Here is a 12,868-nt window from a genome sequence, read left to right on the forward strand (position 1 = left end):
GCAGCAGACGAAACTAAAGGTAGAGTTACTAGTTAGTGTTTTTTGTGTATGTGTGTGTGTGTGTGTGTGTGTGTGTGTCGTGGAGGAGTGAACTGTGCCTGTCCTTGTGGGTGTATGACGAACCAGGCGTGAGTATTCAGCATTTCACCAAACACACTCACGCAGAGACTGGTCCTTTAAACCTTCGTCCCTTTAAATCTTACCCAAACAAACGCTTTCGGTTCGCGTAGGCAGACCAGGGTAGGCTAGCTCTCTCTGACCGCGCCATGTGACTTATTTTTTTAGGGTCATGCTCCTAATGAGAGAGTGACCCGCCGGCTAGGGGGACTGGGAGTAGGTTGGGAGCGTTAACTGGTTAAGTAACAGAGTAGAAAATGAGAGAGACACTGGGATGTGTGATGGATGAGTGAGAGGGAATAGAAGGGTGTAAGCTGTTTGACGTAAGGGTGACAGGCTGAGGTGTGCGTCCGTGTGTACACGTATGTGGGTGGGTGTGGATGACTGGTTGGGTGTGTGTGGTGGGTCAGTGTCCGTATGTATGTGTGTATTACCCTTGTGAGACCCTCTCTGTGTGTGTGTGTGTGTGTGTGTGTGTGTGTGTAGGGAGGGAGAGACACGTGAGGAAAGAAGGGAGGATGGGGGTCAGGAAAGAGGAGAAGAGGGATGACTGGGTGGACCTCTTAAAGATAGTATTCAGAAATTACGTGTTTTCTTGACGGCTTCGCTGAGTCACTGTGTGTTAAGGAAGAGGAAGAGGAGGAGGATGAGGATATAGAAGTGATGTAAGCATAGGTAGGTTTTAAGTTAGTGTCGGTAAGGTTTAGGTGAGGTTAGTTAAGAATAGGCGATATTAGGTTAGGCTATGTAAGTTGAAGTGTGTTAGATTGTAAGGTTAAGTAAGGTTTGGCTGTGTAAAAGATGAGGTGAGGTTAGGTTAAGATAGTGTGTTAGGTTAGGTAAGTTAAGGATAGGTTAGACTAGCATAGTTTAGGTTATATTAGATGAATTTACATTAACTTGCATAGGTTAGATTAGATTAGATTAAAGTAAGATTTGGATGACATAGGTTACGTTAGATCATGTTAAGTTATAGCAGATTAATTAGGTTAGTTAAGGTAATTGAGTTAGGTTAGGTTGCATTAGGTTAAACTAGCATAAGTGAAGAAGTTAAGTTAGATTAGGTGAGGAATGAGTAGGTTAGATGAGAGGAGGTGAGGTTAAGTTAGATTAGGTGAAGTGTAGTTGGAAAATGTCATAGGAAAAAATTGTAGTTAATATTGGATGCAAAATATCAAAGTAAGATTAGCTAAAGAATTTTTAACGTTGGGAATAGTAATCCATATATATATATGGGAGTATATTTTTTGTAACAGTGTGAATGATAAGATTCCAGTTTTCAGTGTTGCCATGGTGACGGTGGTGGTGGGCATGACACAGATGCGGGAGGTGGAGTTTGTGCCCAATGGAGACATGCACCTGGACAAATTGTGTTGGTCATTGGTCAGACTGGAGTTTACATGTGTACCTCCTTCACCATCATTGGTGGACACTTCACCATGAGTGTTAGTGAAATGTGCTCTCTTTGTCACTTTATTTGTATATCAGAAAAATTTAAGGCCAGTTAGTTGTCTAGACTATAAGTTTTAAAATGAGAAAATAAATCTACATATTTTTTTAAAAGCAAACAGTTAAGGCATTGTAAAGTAAAACTCAAAATACATTTTGGTTATTATTTTTTTTTGCAATCAACAACTTTCATGTATAATGAAATAAATACATTCATCAAACTTAATATCATATTTAATAACAGCTAGAGGTACCAATTTGCAGATGTCTATGGAAAATTTGTATGATAATCTTGTGGCCAACAAAAAAGGATACAATGAATGATGACTTATTATTGTAAGAAATCTTTCAGAGTTGTTGTTGTGTACTTCCACATTCCATGGAGACAGGTTTTTCCTTCACCTTTCACCATTTAAAAAGTGATAATTTCAACAGGATGCTTGAGCTGTCACGGTGCTGCTGCTGCTGTCTGCCATCATGCCCCTGACACTGACCACCCTGCAGACACCTTCATCCTGGGTGCCACACATCACTGCTGCTACAACTCAGAGCAACTGGAGCGCAAGCCAGGAAGGGAGATAGTTACTTTTCACTTAATTTGTTGTTTATTTGAGGGCCTAATGACAGACACATAATGGAATGAGTATTTGTGAATGTTTGTTTATATCTAGATACAGCATTCACATATCTTTTAAGTGCCACCTTCCAAAAACAATGTCAGCCAGAAAAATAACTGATGAATCTAATTACATTTCAAGTCAAAAAGTTTTCCTTTAACCACTTTGCTCCAGATGCTTAAAAACATGCGTTGCTCACATACATGGCGTCGCGTAGGCTCGTGAGTGGTAACTTATCTAATTTCTAATAATTTCTAATATAATTTCTGTGTGTGTGTGTGTGTGTGTGTGTGTGTGTGTGTGTGTGTGTGTGTGTGTGTGTGTGTGTGTGTGTGTGTTTTATGTATGAGTGACACTGGCCAAGGGCAACAAAAATCCAATAAAAAAATATGCCCACTGAAATGGCAGTCCCATAAAAGGGTCAAAGCAGTGGTCAAAAGTTGATGAATAAGTGTCTTGAAACCTCCCTGTTGAAGGAATTCAAGTCATAGGAAGGTGGAAATACAGAAGCAGGCAGGGAGTTCCAGAGATTACCAGAGAAAGGGATGAATGATTGAGAATACTTGTTAACTCTTGCATTAGAGAAGTGGACAGAATAGGGGTGAGAGAAATAAGAAAATCTTGTGCAGCGAGGCCGTGGAAGGAGGGGAAGCATGCAGTTAGCAAGATCAGAAGAGCAGTTAGCATGAAAATAGCGGTAGAAGACAGCTAGAGATGCAACATTGCGGCGGTGAGAGAGAGGCTGAAGACAGTCAGTTATGTGTGTGTGTGTGTGTGTGTGTGTGTGTGTGTGTGTGCGCTGATGCAGCTGAGAAGGTTGCCTTATGATAATTATTGACAAATGAAGGTAATGGATGCGCATGTCATTACTACTTTTTTAAGTGTGTGTGTATGTGTGTGTGTTATGTACACACACACACACACACACACACACACACACACACACACACACACACACACACACACACACACACACACACACACACACAAAGAGAAGTAACAGACACGCATCCTTTACCTTCATTCATCAATAATTGTCATAAGACGACCTTCCCAGCTGCATCATTACACACACACACACACACACACACACACACTTACACACCACGTAGTGTAGTGGTTAGCATGCTCGGCTCACAACCAAGAAGGCCCAGGTTCGAATCCCGGGCACGGTGAGGCAGATGGACAAGCCTCTTAATGTGTAGCCCTCTTAATGTGTAGCCTCTTAATGTGTAGGTACAGGATGTAACCCGAGGTGATGTGACTTCGCTGCCCTGGTGTGTGGTGTGTCATTGGCCTCAGTCCTACCCAAAGATCAGTCACCATGAGCTCTGAGCTCTTACACACACACACACACACACACACACACACACACACACACACACACACACACACACACACACACAGAGAGAGAGAGAGAGAGAGAGAGAGCAAAATGGCCATGAATGAAACAGGGAGGAGGGGGAACTGTGTGTGAATGAAAACATCATCTACGTGAAACATTTGATTGATTATAAAGCACATGTGCATCATATATAGTCATGAATGTGGAGGAACAGCAGAGTGAGTGATCAACCACAGAAAGGAGAGAGTCGGACATGCGGAGAGAATGGAAGGGGAACAATTTGAGAAGATAAGCATGCAAATACATAAATATAAGGTGGAATAACAGTGTTTGGTGTGAAGATGAAAGAGAGATGCCTGTTTATGAAGCAAAATGGTTGTGCAAGAGAGGAATGATTGGAAAACCATTCCCACCAAAGCCAACAGACCTTACACCATATTTTTACAAACCACAGCATCTCTATTCATCCATTCTGTGTGTCTTCTCTTCTCTCTCTCTCTCCACTCTTAATGCTGCTGTGGGTCTCTGGGCTGGAGTACATCAGAGAAAGATTGACACCGACTTATATATGAGAGGATGTTGTCTGTAACTATGCTATGGGGACATTGCAAGTTTGTGGGGTGTAGTGAATGAATAAGTGTGTCCTCTATAGCATACTTAAAAACCACACTCCCCAAAAATAGAATTGCAAATGGTAGCCAGAATTTACATGAATACTGGAGGGTGCTGTCAGGCCAAACCAGCTCCCCATCTGTGCCTATGCAGTGTCTGGCCAGCCACTAGTGTGTTTTGGGGGCTCAGACCAGCAGATTCCCACTGTTTATTCACTGTTTGTGTTGATGCAGTGTCTGGCCAGCCACTTGTGTGTTTTGGGGGCTCAGACCAGCAGATTCCCACTGTTTATTCACTGTTTGTGTTGATGCAGTGTCTGGCCAGCCACTTGTGTGTTTTGGGGGCTCAGACCAGGAGATTCCCAGTGTTTATTCATTGTTTGTGTTGATTTAGTGTTTGGCCAGCCACTTGTGTGTTTTGGGGGCTCAGACCAGCAGATTCCCACTGTTTATTCACTGTTTGTGTTGATCTAGTGTTTGGCCAGCCACTTGTGTGTATGTAGGGGACTCAGACCAGCAGATTCCCACTGTTTATCCACTGTTTGTGTTGATCTAGTGTTTGGCCAGCCAGTTGTGTGTTTTGGGGGCTCAGACCAGCAGATTCCAACTGTTTATTCACTGTTTGTGTTGATCTAGTGTTTGGCCAGCCACTTGTGTTTATGTAGGGGATTCAGACCAGCAGATTCCCACTGTTTATCCACTGTTTGTGTTGATCTAGTGTTTGGCCAGCCAGTTGTGTGTTTTGGGGCTCAGACCAGCAGATTCCCACTGTTTATTCACTGTTTGTGTTGATGCAGTGTCTGGCCAGCCACTTGTGTGTTTTGGGGGCTCAGACCAGCAGATTCCCACTGTTTATTCACTGTTTGTGTTGATGCAGTGTCTGGCCAGCCACTTGTGTGTTTTGGGGGCTCAGACCAGCAGATTCCCAGTGTTTATTCACTGTTTGTGTTGATTTAGTGTTTGGCCAGCCACTTGTGTGTTTTGGGGGCTCAGACCAGCAGATTCCCACTGTTTATTCACTGTTTGTGTTGATCTAGTGTTTGGCCAGCCACTTGTGTGTATGTAGGGGACTCAGACCAGCAGATTCCCACTGTTTATCCACTGTTTGTGTTGATGCAGTGTTTGGCCAGCCACTTGTGTGTTTTGGGGGCTCAGACCAGCAGATTCCTACTATTTATCCACTGTTTGTGTTGATCTAGTGTTTGGCCAGCCAGTTGTGTGTTTTGGGGGCTCAGACCAGCAGATTCCCACTGTTTATTCACTGTTTGTGTTGATCTAGTGTTTGGCCAGCCACTTGTGTGTTTTGGGGGTTCAGACCAGCAGATTCTCACTGTTTATTCACTGTTTGTGTTGATCTAGTGTTTGGCCAGCCACTTGTGTGTATGTAGGGGACTCAGACCAGCAGATTCCCACTGTTTATCCATTGTTTGTGTTGATGCAGTGTTTAGCCAGCCACTTGTGTGTATGTAGGGGACTCAGACCAGCAGATTCCCACTGTTTATCCACTGTTTGTGTTGATGCAGTGTTTGGCCAGCCACTTGTGTGTATGTAGGGGACTCAGACCAGCAGATTCCCACTGTTTATTCACTGTTTGTGTTGATGCAGTATTTGGCCAGCCACTTGTGTGTATGTAGCGGACTCAGACCAGCAGATTCCCACTGTTTATCCACTGTTTGTGTTGATGCAGTGTTTGGCCAGCCACTTGTGTGTTTTGGGGGCTCAGACCAGCAGATTCCTACTATTTATCCACTGTTTGTGTTGATCTAGTGTTTGGCCAGCCACTTGTGTTTATGTAGGGGACTCAGACCAGCAGATTCCCACTGTTTATCCACTGTTTGTGTTGATCTAGTGTTTGGCCAGCCATTTGTGTGTTTTGGGGGCTCAGACCAGCAGATTCCCACTGTTTATTCACTGTTTGTGTTGATCTAGTGTTTGGCCAGCCACTAGTGTGTTTTGGGGGCTCAGACCAGCAGATTCTCACTGTTTATTCACTGTTTGTGTTGATCTAGTGTTTGGCCAGCCACTTGTGTGTATGTAGGGGACTCAGACCAGCAGATTCCCACTGTTTATTCACTGTTTGTGTTGATCTAGTGTTTGGCCAGCCACTTGTGTGTATGTAGGGGACTCAGACCAGCAGATTCCCACTGTTTATCCATTGTTTGTGTTGATGCAGTGTTTGGCCAGCCACTTGTGTGTATGTAGGGGACTCAGACCAGCAGATTCCCACTGTTTATCCACTGTTTGTGTTGATGCAGTGTTTGGCCAGCCACTTGTGTGTATGTAGGGGACTCAGACCAGCAGATTCCCACTGTTTATCCACTGTTTGTGTTGATCTAGTGTTTGGCCAGCCAGTTGTGTGTTTTGGGGGCTCAGACCAGCAGATTCCCACTGTTTATTCACTGTTTGTGTTGATCTAGTGTTTGGCCAGCCACTTGTGTTTATGTAGGGGATTCAGACCAGCAGATTCCCACTGTTTATCCACTGTTTGTGTTGATCTAGTGTTTGGCCAGCCAGTTGTGTGTTTTGGGGGCTCAGACCAGCAGATTCCCACTGTTTATTCACTGTTTGTGTTGATGCAGTGTCTGGCCAGCCACTTGTGTGTTTTGGGGGCTCAGACCAGCAGATTCCCACTGTTTATTCACTGTTTGTGTTGATGCAGTGTCTGGCCAGCCACTTGTGTGTTTTGGGGGCTCAGACCAGCAGATTCCCAGTGTTTATTCACTGTTTGTGTTGATTTAGTGTTTGGCCAGCCACTTGTGTGTTTTGGGGGCTCAGACCAGCAGATTCCCACTGTTTATTCACTGTTTGTGTTGATCTAGTGTTTGGCCAGCCACTTGTGTGTATGTAGGGGACTCAGACCAGCAGATTCCCACTGTTTATCCACTGTTTGTGTTGATGCAGTGTTTGGCCAGCCACTTGTGTGTTTTGGGGGCTCAGACCAGCAGATTCCTACTATTTATCCACTGTTTGTGTTGATCTAGTGTTTGGCCAGCCAGTTGTGTGTTTTGGGGGCTCAGACCAGCAGATTCCCACTGTTTATTCACTGTTTGTGTTGATCTAGTGTTTGGCCAGCCACTTGTGTGTTTTGGGGGCTCAGACCAGCAGATTCTCACTGTTTATTCACTGTTTGTGTTGATCTAGTGTTTGGCCAGCCACTTGTGTGTATGTAGGGGACTCAGACCAGCAGATTCCCACTGTTTATCCATTGTTTGTGTTGATGCAGTGTTTAGCCAGCCACTTGTGTGTATGTAGGGGACTCAGACCAGCAGATTCCCACTGTTTATCCACTGTTTGTGTTGATGCAGTGTTTGGCCAGCCACTTGTGTGTATGTAGGGGACTCAGACCAGCAGATTCCCACTGTTTATTCACTGTTTGTGTTGATGCAGTATTTGGCCAGCCACTTGTGTGTATGTAGCGGACTCAGACCAGCAGATTCCCACTGTTTATCCACTGTTTGTGTTGATGCAGTGTTTGGTCAGCCACTTGTGTGTTTTGGGGGCTCAGACCAGCAGATTCCTACTATTTATCCACTGTTTGTGTTGATCTAGTGTTTGGCCAGCCACTTGTGTTTATGTAGGGGATTCAGACCAGCAGATTCCCACTGTTTATCCACTGTTTGTGTTGATCTAGTGTTTGGCCAGCCAGTTGTGTGTTTTGGGGGCTCAGACCAGCAGATTCCCACTGTTTATTCACTGTTTGTGTTGATCTAGTGTTTGGCCAGCCACTTGTGTGTTTTGGGGGCTCAGACCAGCAGATTCTCACTGTTTATTCACTGTTTGTGTTGATCTAGTGTTTGGCCAGCCACTTGTGTGTATGTAGGGGACTCAGACCAGCAGATTCCCACTGTTTATCCATTGTTTGTGTTGATGCAGTGTTTAGCCAGCCACTTGTGTGTATGTAGGGGACTCAGACCAGCAGATTCCCACTGTTTATCCACTGTTTGTGTTGATGCAGTGTTTGGCCAGCCACTTGTGTGTATGTAGGGGACTCAGACCAGCAGATTCCCACTGTTTATTCACTGTTTGTGTTGATGCAGTATTTGGCCAGCCACTTGTGTGTATGTAGCGGACTCAGACCAGCAGATTCCCACTGTTTATCCACTGTTTGTGTTGATGCAGTGTTTGGCCAGCCACTTGTGTGTTTTGGGGGCTCAGACCAGCAGATTCCTACTATTTATCCACTGTTTGTGTTGATCTAGTGTTTGGCCAGCCACTTGTGTTTATGTAGGGGACTCAGACCAGCAGATTCCCACTGTTTATCCACTGTTTGTGTTGATCTAGTGTTTGGCCAGCCATTTGTGTGTTTTGGGGGCTCAGACCAGCAGATTCCCACTGTTTATTCACTGTTTGTGTTGATCTAGTGTTTGGCCAGCCACTAGTGTGTTTTGGGGGCTCAGACCAGCAGATTCTCACTGTTTATTCACTGTTTGTGTTGATCTAGTGTTTGGCCAGCCACTTGTGTGTATGTAGGGGACTCAGACCAGCAGATTCCCACTGTTTATTCACTGTTTGTGTTGATGCAGTATTTGGCCAGCCACTTGTGTGTATGTAGCGGACTCAGACCAGCAGATTCCCACTGTTTATCCACTGTTTGTGTTGATGCAGTGTTTGGCCAGCCACTTGTGTGTTTTGGGGGCTCAGACCAGCAGATTCCTACTATTTATCCACTGTTTGTGTTGATCTAGTGTTTGGCCAGCCACTTGTGTTTATGTAGGGGACTCAGACCAGCAGATTCCCACTGTTTATCCACTGTTTGTGTTGATCTAGTGTTTGGCCAGCCACTTGTGTGTTTTGGGGGCTCAGACCAGCAGATTCCCACTGTTTATTCACTGTTTGTGTTGATCTAGTGTTTGGCCAGCCACTAGTGTGTTTTGGGGGCTCAGACCAGCAGATTCTCACTGTTTATTCACTGTTTGTGTTGATCTAGTGTTTGGCCAGCCACTTGTGTGTATGTAGGGGACTCAGACCAGCAGATTCCCACTGTTTATTCACTGTTTGTGTTGATCTAGTGTTTGGCCAGCCACTTGTGTGTATGTAGGGGACTCAGACCAGCAGATTCCCACTGTTTATCCATTGTTTGTGTTGATGCAGTGTTTGGCCAGCCACTTGTGTGTATGTAGGGGACTCAGACCAGCAGATTCCCACTGTTTATCCACTGTTTGTGTTGATGCAGTGTTTGGCCAGCCACTTGTGTGTATGTAGGGGACTCAGACCAGCAGATTCCCACTGTTTATTCACTGTTTGTGTTGATGCAGTGTTTGGCCAGCCACTTGTGTGTATGTAGGGGACTCAGACCAGCAGATTCCCACTGTTTATCCACTGTTTGTGTTGATGCAGTGTTTGGCCAACCACTTGTGTGTTTTGGGGGCTCAGACCAGCAGATTCCTACTATTTATCCACTGTTTGAGTTGATCTAGTGTTTGGCCAGCCACTTGTGTTTATGTAGGGGACTCAGACCAGCAGATTCCCACTGTTTATCCACTGTTTGTGTTGATCTAGTGTTTGGCCAGCCACTTGTGTGTTTTGGGGGCTCAGACCAGCAGATTCCCACTGTTTATTCACTGTTTGTGTTGATCTAGTGTTTGGCCAGCCACTAGTGTGTTTTGGGGGCTCAGACCAGCAGATTCTCACTGTTTATTCACTGTTTGTGTTGATGCAGTGTTTGGCCAGCCACTTGTGTGTATGTAGGGGACTCAGACCAGCAGATTCCCACTGTTTATCCATTGTTTGTGTTGATGCAGTGTTTGGCCAGCCACTTGTGTGTATGTAGGGGACTGAGACAAGTTTATTTAATGTTCAGTGACCCATTTGCAGGCACAGGGGTGTTGAGGAGCTGGGTGTGCAGGAGACAGACAATTACAAAGGTTTACAGTTCAAATGCTACATGTATCTTCAAAATACAGATAATAAGTAGATAAATATTGAAATTAATATAAAATACCATTCTTTATTTAACACTTAACCAAACTTAACCAACATACACACACACGCTAACTCAGACAGTTCCCTAACTACCTTACCATCCCGCAGGAGGCCATGTCGGAGGTGCCGGTGGTGGGGTCGCCAGTTCCGGAGTACGAGGTGGAGGAGGAAAAGGAAGAGGAGGACGAGGAGGAGGCACGGATAAGGAAGAAGAAAAGATTATTACCTGTAGCCCTCCCTCCAGCTGATAAGGGGATATTAAGGAGCCCTTCCTACAGGTGTGTCTGTCTACCTGTGTGTCTCTTTCTATCTCTCCTTTTCATTTTTCCAGTTTCCCATTATTTTCTCCACCCTCTCACTGTCTTTTCTCAGCCTCTCACAACCTGTCACACCCTCTCCCAGCTATTCACAGCCACTCACAGCCTCTCTCTCTCACTCTATCTCATTCCCAGTGTATCCAGACCATTCCAGACTTACCCTAAACTGTCCCCAAGACTTCCAGTCCATCCCAACTTCTCACAGCCTCTTCCAGCCTTTCACAGTCTCTCTCTCTCTCTCTCTCTCTCTCTCTCTCTCTCTCTCTCTCTCTCTCTCTCTCTCTCTCTCTCTCTCTCTCTCTCTCTCTCTCTCTCTCTCTCTCTCTCTCTCTCTCTCTCTCTCTCTCTCTCTCTCTCTCTCTCTCTCTCTCTCTCTCTCTCTCTCTCTCTCTCTCTCTCTCTCTCTCTCTCTCTCTCTCTCTCTCTCTCTCTCTCTCTCTCTCTCTCTCATTCCCAATGTATCCAGACCATCCCAGACTCACCCCAAACCATCTCCAAGACTCCCCTTCTCTCTTCCTCTCCTCTCCCTCTCTCTCCCTCCCCTCTCTCACTCTCCTAACTCTCCCCAGGAGAGGCCCCAGTGGTGAGCAGATGGTGATGCTGGAGATGATACTGGCATATTGAGTATTATAATTAGCCATAAACACTTGCTTGCTTACTTTCATGTCTACACAGGTTTGTTCGATGCAAGGAGTTGGCACAGGAGGCGTCCGAGGCTGTGTAGAGCGGCCGTCTGAACCTGGTGCCACAGCTTACTATGTTCAACAGGTGCGTGTGTGTGTGTGTGTGTGTGTGTGTGTGTGTGTGTGTGTGTGTGTGTGTGTGTGTGTGTGTGTGTTTTGTGTGGTCATTTCACTATCTATCTATCTGTTTAGTTTGTCTCCATCTGTCTGTCTTTCTGTCATTGGTCTGTCTGTCTGTCTGTGTATTGCAATGATTTTTCAGTTATGTATTTTATTTTTTATTCTTGTGTACTTGTGTCTGTCTGTATGTATGTATGTATCAGTCAGTGAGTCAGTCAGTCAGTCACTCAGTTAGTCAGTTAGTCAGTCATTCAGTCAGTCAGTTAGTCAGTCATTCAGTTAGTTAGTGAGTTAGTCAGTCATTCAGTCTGTCAGTCACTCACACAGTGTTAATCCTCCTCTTCCTCCACCTCCTCCTCCTCCTCCTCCTCCTCGTCCACCTCCTCCTCCTCCTCCTCCTCCTCCTCCTCCTCCTCCTCCTCGTCCACCTCCTCCTCCTCCTCCTCCTCCTCCTCCTCCTCCTCCTCCTCCTCCTCCTCCTCCTCCTCCTGTTCCCACACCACCCCTGCCGAGAGGTGAGTGTATGTACGTTGTGTGTGTGTGTGTGTGTGTGTGTGTGTGTGTGTAGTAATAATAGTAATGCTATGTACATATATAAATACTGTTAATATTATTGATAAAAAATATTGATGATGATGATGATGATGATTCAGTGGTGATTATGAAAATGTGCATTACAATATAGGGTAGATATTATTGTTATTACCTGTGTGTGTGTGTGTGTGTGTGTGTGTGTGTGTGTGTGTGTGTGTGTGTGTGTGTGTGTGTGTGTGTGTGTGTGTGTGTGTATGTGTGTGTGTGAGGAATAATTGGAATAATTGAATAATTGATGCTCTCTCCTTTGCTATTCATTATATACATGGACAGATGCCTGAAGGAAGTGTGTGTGTAAGGGAGGATAAAGAGATCATGCTGGCCTATGCAGACGATGTCGCTGTCGTGACAGGAAGCCAACAAGATCTTCAAGAGGCCATGACAAGATGGAATGATGTTTTAAATAGGGAAGGAATGAGAATGAACAAACAAAAAACAGAAATAATGAAAGTTGGCAGAATAAAGGAGGAATGTAATATTTACATAGAAAACGTTAAACTGAAGCAGACCAACAAATTTTGTTATCTGGGAGTACTTTTCGATGAGGAAAACAGACAGAATATAGAAATTTTAAATAGAATACAGAAGTACAATGCAAAATGTCAGTGCATTGTATCCCATACTTAAAGATAAGAATATTCCAACAAAAGTTTAAAACCATAATATTTACAACAATACTAAGACCAGTACTTCTATATGTTTCAGAAACTTGGACAGTGACAACAAGAACATCTTCACAAATACAAGCAGCAGAAATGAGAGTTCTGAGAATGATCCGAGGTGTGACCAGACTTGATAGAATTAGAAATGAAGAAACCAGAGAGAGATTAGGGATAACATCTGTACTGAAGATAATTGAAAAGAACAAATTGAGATGGTATGGACATGTCCAAAGAATGGAAGATACAAGATAGGCAAGGAAGTTTCTGGAATGGGTTCCACTAGGCAGGAGGCCGGTGGGACGACCTAGGAAGCGATGGATGCAGGGAGTTGAAGAAGCTACTGAACGAAGAGGAAGAAATCTACAAGAAATAACCAGAGATGAGGATTTCATGGATAGAGACCTTTGGAGAAGATTCGTAGAGGCCGGACA

At 44.7% G+C, this 12,868-nt stretch overlaps 1 long non-coding RNA gene across 7 annotated transcripts; it reads left to right on the forward strand.

Annotated features, from left to right (window-relative positions):
• On the forward strand, positions 1-12,672 carry LOC135092536 (uncharacterized). 7 transcript variants are annotated; one of them, XR_010262916.1, is made up of 5 exons: positions 1-19; positions 1,401-1,562; positions 2,002-10,339; positions 11,054-11,146; positions 12,481-12,672. It is a non-coding gene; the product is annotated as an uncharacterized LOC135092536 (long non-coding RNA). The 7 variants fall into 7 exon arrangements; XR_010262912.1 differs by lacking the exon at positions 1-19 and adding an exon at positions 35-128; XR_010262911.1 differs by lacking the exon at positions 1-19 and adding an exon at positions 36-128 and having other exon boundaries at positions 1,394-1,562.
• Positions 12,673-12,868: the final 196 nt, after the last annotated feature.

The sequence above is a fragment of the Scylla paramamosain genome, chromosome 40 (genome assembly GCF_035594125.1).
Source record: "Scylla paramamosain isolate STU-SP2022 chromosome 40, ASM3559412v1, whole genome shotgun sequence".
In the NCBI taxonomy this organism is placed as follows: domain Eukaryota; kingdom Metazoa; phylum Arthropoda; class Malacostraca; order Decapoda; family Portunidae; genus Scylla; species Scylla paramamosain.